The sequence below is a fragment of the Phoenix dactylifera genome, chromosome 8 (genome assembly GCF_009389715.1).
Source record: "Phoenix dactylifera cultivar Barhee BC4 chromosome 8, palm_55x_up_171113_PBpolish2nd_filt_p, whole genome shotgun sequence".
NCBI lineage: Eukaryota > Viridiplantae > Streptophyta > Magnoliopsida > Arecales > Arecaceae > Phoenix > Phoenix dactylifera.
In genome coordinates, this window is record NC_052399.1 from 1781024 (window position 1) to 1791844 (window position 10821).

The 10821-nt window shown below is 40.5% G+C and overlaps 1 pseudogene; it reads right to left on the reverse strand.

The window, feature by feature from the left end:
• Positions 1-4760: 4760 nt before the first annotated feature.
• LOC120111503 lies at positions 4761-10531 on the reverse strand (annotated as a pseudogene).
• Between the last annotated feature and the right edge of the window lie 290 nt (positions 10532-10821).

Consider the following 10821-nt stretch of genomic DNA (forward strand, 5'->3'; position numbering starts at 1 on the left):
TTCACCAAGATTCTTAACATACATCAGCAATGCTATATATGATAATTCATATAAGCATCTCATGTCCGAGGTCTCTACTCAATATGACATTTATTAGTGGCTTGACCAACAATGACAAAAAAAATCCCTACTCAAATCTTAAACCTAGGCGTGAGTTTTACATTAACACATCAAATAGTCTTCTACAATTACAAGTAAAATCCAGTAGCCCAATCCAAATGTGAGAATTCAAATAATTAGAATTCCCCCGTCAATATGCATACTCTATGGCCTCAAAATAATCAAATAAATTAATAGAAAATAGACCTATTTGTAATATCCAATATGCTAATACCAGATATAATCCACATACATATGCAACTTCGAAGAACATTCCTTTCAATATTATAAAAACTTCTTAGCTCACTCTAATACTATAAAAGGTCTACGTACAAATCCCACTCTAATAATTAGCAACAAAACCAAAAGTGCTATCGCATCTACACCCATATCAACTTTGAACTTCCAAATCATTGACACAACATCTAAATATGGTACAACCGATATGCCATGGTTAACCTTCATACACTTACGTTAGATCTAACCTCTCTTATCATGATCAGAGATAATTTATCCAGTCCTTCCGTACTCGTCGAATATCAAACCCAATACTTATATTTTATCACAATGTCTAGTGATCTTAAGCAAGGCCATGCACCAACAATGGAGATTAGATAATCCAGCATCCACTGCCTAAAAAACTTGGCCGATTTTGCTAGCCTTCAAAGTCCAAGGGGAACTCTAGGGAGGATGTTTGGGATAGGAAAATGCTCGTGCCCTAAGCAAGGCCAGGGTCTACAACTTTTCCCCTTTCCCCTAAATGGAGGGGCCTCAACAATCTAGTTCTAATGCCCACCAACCAAAAGCCAAATGGAGGCTATTGGTCGGAGGACTGAGGATCTAGATTCCCATTCTAAGCTTGCATCGAGGCCTCTTTCTTGGAGTAACTTATGCCAACATCGATAGACATGGGAGTGAACACAAATGACTTTTGGGTCTTACCATTTTGTCCATCCATCACAATGTTCTCCAGCCTACAAGATTGCAACCCTCCATCAATCAAGAGCAAGTATAAGTATGGCCGTAGTTAAAGGCTCTTGAGTTGAATATGAGTTGTTTCGAATCAGATTTATAATTGTGTATATGAATTTTGAAAGAAATGGATCTTAATGGATTTGGTTTTTGAAATGGAATTGCTTATGTCTTTACACTGATTTGTGATAATTTTTGTTTTACTATTGTCACATACATTTTTACGTAAATTTTCAAGTTAAGGTATTCATTACTTATCGAGCTGTCTAGCTCATTATAGATTTTTTTATATTTTTAAAGATTTGAACAATTAGCTTGACTCCGGAATTTATCATGGGAGAGCGACTAGAGATAAGATTTTGACAATCTTTATTTACACTAGATTTTATTTTTGATTTGATGTAAAATTTTGGAATATTATTTATTGTAAGACTTTTAATTTTGTCATTTAAATTAGAATTTGAATGTTAATTATTTAAATGTATTCTGCTGGTTGTATATGATATCAATTGAGATACCTTGCATGCTTGTGGAGAGAGTTTTTTATGAGTATGCGGCGGCTGCTGCGATCCCTGACTCACAATCTTAGATCGGGGGCGTGACAAGTTTCTTCACAACCATTGCAAAGTTCAAAAGTTCATGATCCTTGAATGAGGTTGAACAGTCAGAGAAGAGCTTCACAACTTTCCTATCCACCTAATTGCTGAACATTGTAGAGGAAGAATCTAGAGCTCCATTCCAACCAACATGACCATAAAATAGCTACTACAAGCATGAGAATAATGCATCGCAGGATGGAAGAGAATTTTCACTTGCACCAAGTGAAGCAGATATCGACTAGATTTGGAGGAACAACTAGATTGCTCTATAAATTATGTTGTTCAAGAAAAACAATTAGAAACTATAGTTAGATTGGTAATTCATTCAATGAACTCCAAGTGCCTAATTAGCCGGTTCTTAGTTGATATGAATTTCCTTTAGAAGGAAAATTATGATTTGAGAGATTGAATTGATTGAAGCCTCCTCCCATGCCCTTGATGCCTATCCACCTCCTTCTCTACCTCGATGGCTTCTTTCGATGCCGATAAGGATAGGGGATGGCCGGCGGCCAACACTAGCCTACTTTCAAGTACCTTAATTGCATCTCTTTTCTCTCTCTCTTTCTTCACATTGCCCGTCGGAGCATAATCGATAGATTGTGGGTGTAGCAGCAATACCCATTCCTTGTCTAACTTCGATCATATCTACTGGTCACCTTCCAGCCACGTGCATACACCGTGGTCCTAGATTTCTAGCCAGATAAGGATGGTTGGATCGAAGTAGACATGAAGGTCATGAAGAGGATGGAGAGTCTTTGAGATTGGTGAAGTTGGCGAAGGTGTTGACTTTGGTGCAGCAGAGCAATGGGATTGGAGTTTTGACATAGTTGATCAAGTTGGATCAGGAAACACCAAATAGGGAAAATCTTTGGCGCTTTAACTTTTTTCTTTATTTGCCTTTCATAATTACATATTATTTACTAGATTTATTATTTGATATTGAAGGTTCCTTGTCTAGAGAATTCAATCTAATTGTCAGATGGTTTTTTATAATTACACATGTGACTCAAAGAGCTGATGTCGTATATATTCTGCAAATAGAATTTTTATTTGTTCATTTTTTTCCTAATTTGTTTTATGGTTATCTTAGGGTTGGCTAGTCAGTATAGGATGTTATGGATTATGGAGATACAATGATTATATTATTGGTAATTTGATATTACTATAGAAAAAGATGAAACAAAATTGCAAGGAAAAATATAGCTAATTTTTAAATTTTAAAAATTTTCTATGTATATTCATAAATCTAATTAGTTTGGTGTGTGTGTGTATATATATATATATATGTATACACTAATAATCTTATACTTATGGGAAACGGGAAAAAACAACTAAATTACAAATTAGCAAAATCATTTGTTGTTTCCTCTTCCTTTTATGAAATCTCTTTTGGGGGATGAGGGTTCTTTAATGCACACTCTTTCATTTAAAATATTAAAATGATCACAAAAGGGGAAAAAGGCGAAAAATGAAAATATAGGGAAGGAAAAAACATATGGAAAATGCCCTATTGGGAACTAGAGAGGATCGAAGGCAATCACTAGAAGACACTTGCCCAAGTGAGAGAACATTTGACGATGCTGAAAATAGTGAGGAAGTGGGGCCATAGAGCAAATAATATTACAGACAACACAACATTAGGAACAAAGATGCAATAGTGAAATAGAGCAACAAACAAAACAAAGTAGAGGACCGAAATTCCAGCCTCTACTACAACCAACAATGTCTAGTGATAGAACTTTAGTAACACTTAGCAAAATCCATCAATATAAACGTTCTCTAGTAATGATTTTAAGAAATATCAAAACAGATATATAATTTCACAAAGTTTCATCGTGAGAGTTATTAAAAGTTATTATATAGCGAGGGTATCTTATAACCACTATAAGAAATTGTATTCTATAGTAATAGTTTCAAATATTATCATAAAAGGTCTATAATATTGTAATATTTATAAATGAATGTTTCAAAAAATTTATGTTACAAATGGTACCTTATAAGTACAATAATTACTAGTGAAATAAAACTTTATTGGTAATATATACAGTTTTATTATAGAACAAAGGCTATTTATCGATAAGATAAATTATATCACCTATACATTATTGTATAACCAATAGTTTTCAATATTGATATTTATTTATGATTTATTTGTGTGACAAATTAGTATGGTTGTAAATTGATTTGGATTTTTTGCAACAACAACATCTCATTAGTAAGTATGTCTTTAAATATTTTTCAAAATAGATATTATATTAATCTAATAAATTTTTGAAGTAATATGGTTTCAAATCGACAATTATGTATTCTAGTTGTACTTAACAATTTTTGATGAGTTCATTAAGTTATTTTCAACTTTATTAGGCCAGAACTATTTACCGAACAAGTCACATGATCAGCCAATTCAGGTAAATAATTGGAAGTTGTTTGGGTTCGGAAATATTGCAAATAATGCACCATAACCAGCCACTAGTCTAAGATATAATTATTAAAAACTTAAATGGAGATCGATTTAACCAAGATATTGGATCAATAATCCAATTTGATTTGTATTAAAAATATAGGTTTGCTACGCCTGTTGCCTCCCTTCAACTTTGTTCTTTCTGCAGCCAGGGATAGAGGAGAGATAGAGATAGGAATAGCTGTTTTCCTAATAGTCAAAATTAGATGTAGCCTGAGTCCTGAAAGAAGCTTAGAAGTAGGTGCTTCTCAAACCGGTGCGGAGGATGTCATACACCACTATTCTGTTTTTGCCAAACTTTTGAAGCCATGGCTGCTGAAAGACAATCCAGATCCAAATACTTTTCCTTTTTCAGTCCTCCATTCAGTAAAATCCATCTTTTCCTCTATGATGCCTATGGCTTAATTCATCCTATCCGCTCACAAACATAAAGTTGGTGGATAAAGGAATAAGCAATTTGTGATATCAAGTCCAACAAACATCTTGACCTAATGTTACAGCAAAAAGAAAAATAAAAACAGAAGCAAGAAGCACTTTCTCCTACTGGGAAATAAATTGCCTTTATTGCTGTAGAATTGTCAACTCATTGTTTGCTTATTTGTGCTAAAGAATGCACATGAATAAGTGTAACAATCAAAATAATACAAATGAATCAGCGGAGCAATCCTTGTAGCAAAGAAAGAGTTATCAGTTGTTGTTGTCCATCCAGAACTGAGCCTGCAGCCAGTCAATAGTCTTCTTGTCCACCTGAAAGGCCTTTGCAAGAACGTCACGAGAGATGGGTGGCTTCGACCCAAACACCGCATTGGCTACAGTGATCACACCAGGGTTTTGGCTGCTCAATGCGGCAATAGCAACAGCATTCTTCATCCCGTAGTTGAACTGGAAGTGAATTAGACCTTGGGGGAACACGAACACATCACCCTTGTTGATGACTTTGGCAAAGAGACGGTTGTCCGTGTTGGAAGTCACAAAACCCACATAGAGTGAGCCTTCCAACACCGTTAAAATCTCTTGTCGCCCGAGGGTGGATGTTCTTAAGATGATCATTTCACTGCTGCTTCATCAGCTAAACTGATCCTGCTCCACAGTCACTTGAACTCGGTTCCAGAGTATTCACTGTAACTGCCTGTTCTTCTCCCAGGTTCCAGAGTATTCACTGTAACTGTTTTTGGTTATTCCCACAACGGATCACTAGATCTGACTGTGTATAAAATGGGTTGTAAGAGACTCAGCTGCTGTGGGATAGGGAGTAGGAATTATGTGCCATTTACTGTGGCAATGTATCAGCCACTGTTCATCCTTATATACTAACTCATCATCTTCTCCATTGTCATTCTCCTGTATCTCTTCATGGTATCAGAGCGGAAGGTTCTGACGCCTTTCTCCTTAGAAGTAGTTCTTCCTCCACTAGACAACGATCAAATGGAGTCTCCTGGATCTGAACAAGTCACCAGGTCAGCCGAATCATCAGGATCTTTGGATGATCCCTTAACTTCTCCCAGGTTGAAATTTTTGATTTCAAAAATACAAAATCTAGTCTCCACCCAGCTCCAATCCGATAACTATCTCACCTGGAGGTCTCAAGTCACTCGTATTTTCAGAGCGAGTGGCTTCTTTGGTTTTTTAGATGGCACTTCCACCTGTGTTCCATCTTCCGTTGCCGATAAGAACAGAAGCTATGAGCTCTGGTTGCTGACAGACCAGTTCTTAGCTTCAGCCATTAACTCCACCATTTCTCCTTCCATCTTACCATATGTGATCAATCTAGATCACTGTTTTCAGATCTGGACTACCTTAGAATGTCGATTAAATTCGGCTACAAGGAGTCATGTAATGCAGCTCAAAAATGAATTGCACAACATAAGGAAACTAGATCTTCCAATGCAACAGTTTCTCCATGAAGTTCGGCAAAAAGTTGATGCTCTATCCGCTGCTGGTTCCACAATTGACACCGAAGATGTCATTCTACACATTCTTAATGGCCTACCACCCTCATATGATGCCTTTGCTACATCAATTCGCACTCGATCTGCCTCTCTCACACTGGATGAGCTCTATGCTCTGCTTTGCAGCGAGGAACTCATTATCTTATCCAGAGAAAAGCAACAGTCCTCTGCTGATTCCCTTGCACTTTCAGCCATTAGGGGACGAGGTCGAGGTAGATCCTTCTTCTCACCCAGAGGACGTGGTCGAGCAAGGAGTACCCACTCCAACAACAAGTGGGACAGCAACTGGAATTCTCCTGGACTGCGGAAGGATTCCCGAGCTCTCATTGACTGCCAAATCTGTGGCAAAAGAGGACACACTGCAATTCATTGTTGGTTCCGAATGGATCCAACCTACAATTCCTCTCCTCCTAGACAGCTAAATCAGCAGGCGCTTCTTTCTACACCGTCTTCTTCCTCTGTCTCCCGTGACTGGGTTATCGACAGTGGTGCTACATCACATATTACTTCCGAACCACTATCACTCTCAGATGCATCTTCATATCAGGGTTCAGATAGGATTACCGTGGGCAATGGCTCCTCAATTCCTGTTATACATTCCGGGACTGGTATTCTCTGCACCCCAGCTCACAATTTTAAACTCTCTGAACTGCTGCATGCTCCAAATATCTCTCACAATCTGCTGTCAGTCTACAAGTTAGCTGTTGATAATCACTGCACCCTTCACTTTAATTCTGATGGTTGTGTGATCAAGGACAAAGCAACCGGCAAGATCTTGTTCCAGGGACGCTGCACTGAGGGGCTTTACAGGATTCCTTTCTCCTTCCTTCCGCCTCCCACTTCCTCTTCTCGCTCCACTGCCTTAGTATCTGCAAAGGTCTCGCCTTCGCCTTGGCATCTCCGTCTTGGTCATCCAGCTTCATCCACCTTGCTGCAAATTCTCAAGGACAATTCCATTGCTTCCTCCTCGGTCAGCACTACCTCCTGTCAATTATGCATCATGGCCAAGGGACACAAACTTCCTTTCTCCACCAGCAATTCCATCTCCCGGTGTCCTCTTGATCTTATACACTCTGATGTCTGGGGACCTTCTCCTATGAACTCCTCCACTGGTTTACGTTACTATGTTGTGTTCATGGATGACTTTTCAAAATTCATCTGGGTGTATCCATTGGCCTTGAAATCCGATGTATTTTCTAAGTTTGTTGAGTTCAAAAATTTAGTTGAAAATCAATTTTCCTCCACTATCAAAGTATTTCGTTCTGATGGTGGTGGGGAATTCGTTAATTCTCGCTTTCATCGTCTGTTTGCTGCGTCTGGCATCATTCATCAACGCTCCTCTCCCTATACTCCGGAACAAAATGGGTGTGCTGAACGCAAACATCGCCAGCTTCTAGAAATGATTCGGAGTCTTCTTTTTCACTCTTCTCTTCCTCCTCAATTCTGGGTTGAGGCACTCTTAACGGCTACTTACTTAATCAATCGTCTCCCAACTCCACGTCTTCAACACCAGTCTCCTTTTCAAATTCTGTATCACCGCCCTCCGGATTATGGCTTTCTTCGCGTATTTGGTTGCCAATGCTTTCCTTGGGTACGTCCTCAGCATCCATCCAAGTTTTCACCTCGGTCTCTACCTTGTGTCTTCATTGGCTACTCCCCTAACCATAAAGGGTATCGCTGTTATGATCCATCCAATGGCCGGGTCTACATCTCCCGCCATGTTCGCTTCAATGAGTCTTTCTTCCCTTTTGCTCATTCTGTTCAATCTCCCATCTCATCCACCCCTCTACTTCCCACGCCCTTACTTGTTCCTCCCTCTCAGCTTCCTACTTTGTCACCGTCCTCCCCGTTCAAGACTATCCCTACTCATTCATCCACTTCTACTTCATCTTCAACCTTCACTGCACCTCTATCTTCCTTCTCTTCTCCTCAATCTACACACCCTTCCTGTTCCTCTGTATTTTCTCCTCCTGTCAGGCATCCTATGGTTACAAGATCCAAGACGGGGTCACTTCGCCCGAAGCAAATTTTCTCTCTTCTTAGTCTGGATGCCGGTGATCAGGAACCAACTTGCTTCTCCGTGGCGAACACTGATCCTAACTGGCGAGCGGCAATGTCTTCAGAATTCAATGCTTTGGTTGATCAGCAGACTTGGACTCTTGTTCCTCGCTCTCCTGATCAAAACATTCTCGGCTGTCGCTGGACTTATAAGATCAAGCGGCACTCCGATGGCTCCCTAGCCAGGTACAAGGCTCGCTTAGTTGCTCAGGGATTCAAACAGGAGTATGGACTGGATTATCATGAAACTTTCAGTCCTGTGGCGAAATTTCCCACCATCCGGATGCTTGTTCTTCTTGCCTTACACTCGGGCTGGTCCATCAAACAGCTTGATGTGTCCAATGCCTTTCTTCATGGGCATCTCGATGAACTAGTTTTTATGGAACAACCAAGGGGCTTCACGGATCCAGAGCATCCCACTCATGTCTGTCAGCTCAACAAATCCATCTATGGTCTGAAACAAGCCCCACGGCAGTGGTTTGCTACCTTTTCTGGGTTTCTCCTCAAACATCACTTTCGTTCCAGCTCGGCAGATCCCTCTCTTTTCCTCTATCAGCAGGCCTCCACAATTATTTACATACTAATATATGTTGATGACATTCTCCTTACTGGGAACGATTCTGCTGCCATCACTACTCTTCTTCATCAGCTTCATTCCCACTTCAAAATGAAGGATTTGGGTCAGCTTTCTTATTTTCTGGGTATTCGCTTCTTCTTTGATGCCGACGGTGTGCGACTTAGTCAATCCCAGTATGCTCAGAAGCTCTTACAGCAGGCTGGCATGGCGACCTGCAAATCTCTGGCTTCTCCTCTTCCGGTCAAGAAGTCCTCTTCTATTGATCTCTCTGCTCCCTTTTCAGATGCTGAGCTTTACCGAAGTCTGGCTGGTTCTTTACAATATCTGACAATCACTCGGCCCGATCTTTCCTTTGCTGTGAACTTTGTCTGTCAGTTTATGCATCACCCACTTCAATTGCATTTTCAATACCTTAAACGCATCCTCCGTTATGTTCAAGGGACCATTGATTACTGTTTACATTATCAACGAAGCTCTCTGCACCTCACAGCTTACTGTGACTCCGATTGGGCTGGCGATGCACAGGATCGGCGTTCCACCTCTGGGTTTCGTATCTTCCTTGGCTGCAATCTTCTTTCTTGGTGTGCCAAGAAGCAGCCCACTGTTGCCCGATCCTCGACGGAGGCTGAGTACAGAGCTATGGCCGTTACCACTCAGGAACTGATATGGCTTCGGTGACTTCTTCAAGAACTTGGTGTCTCCATCTCTGATTCTACGGTTCTTCACTCTGACAGTATCTCAGCCATGGCTCTTGCGGCCAATCCTATCTTTCATGCTCGCACTAAACACATTGAGGTGGATTATCATTTCATTCGGGAGAAACTTCAATCCAAAGAGATTAGTCTATCTCATATCTCTACTCAAGATCAACCAGCAGATATCTTTACCAAATCTCTTTCTACGGCACGTCATTGCTTCATCTGTTCCAAGCTGAGAGTTGCACCCCACTCTCCGCTTGAGGGGGGATCTTAAGATGATCATTTCACTGCTGCTTCATCAGCTAAACTGATCCTGCTCCACAGTCACTTGAACTCGGTTCCAGAGTATTCACTGTAACTGCCTGTTCTTCTCCCAGGTTCCAGAGTATTCACTGTAACTGTTTTTGGTTATTCCCACAACGGATCACTAGATCTGACTGTGTATAAAATGGGTTGTAAGAGACTCAGCTGCTGTGGGATAGGGAGTAGGAATTATGTGCCAGTTACTGTGGCAATGTATCAGCCACTGTTCATCCTTATATACTAACTCATCATCTTCTCCATTGTCATTCTCCTGTATCTCTTCAGATGTGAGGTGGGTTCAGGCCATAAGGAGCAAAGTCTATGCGAGCCAATGAGATGCCAAGGGTGTTGAGCCCTGCAATTTTCTCCACATTAACTAAAGTCACATTCGATCCAAGTTTGTTTGCAGCGTCGCCAGGCCTGTCGAGGCCGGAGAAGAAGAAATCATCAGCTCTGACATCGTTTGGGTTCTTGCACACAAGACCGTTGACAAATACTGCACAATAAAAATTAACATAATTCACCAAGGTTGATAGAAAAACTTGAGAAGAACCTCGTTCGAAAGCCTACTTATAAGTTTGTGGATGAGTAAGAAATTTTGCTCAACTTGAAAAAAGGAAGAATATATATAATTACCATGGGACGTTTTGTCAGCAACACAGAAGTCCTGGAGGGGACTAAGGATCAGAAGCAATTGCGTGAGAAGAAACCAGCGCAAGGAAAGCAAGGAGGAGGATGCGTGAAGCCATGTCTGTTCGGTTAAGCAGGAGAGAGTGCAGGAGGAATGGAACTCGAGAGTCTAGATCGAAGCTCGATGCGCTGGGATGGCTTGGAGTAGATAGATATATATAGAGAGAGAGGAGGGATGAGGGACCCGGTTTATGCGATGGTTAGACCGTTGAAGTAGTCAGGAAGGGTGGTCGTGATTTGCTTTGTATTGTTTTATAAAGTAGTAATAAAATGGTTTCAGTTGTCCACCAATTCCAGTAGACCGTGGCCAAAGGCAACGTTCCCAAAGACGAAGTATAACTTGGTAAAGTATAACTTGATCTATAACCATATTGATGGTAGGTGAGAAACAGCAGATGGAATAGATCAATATTCG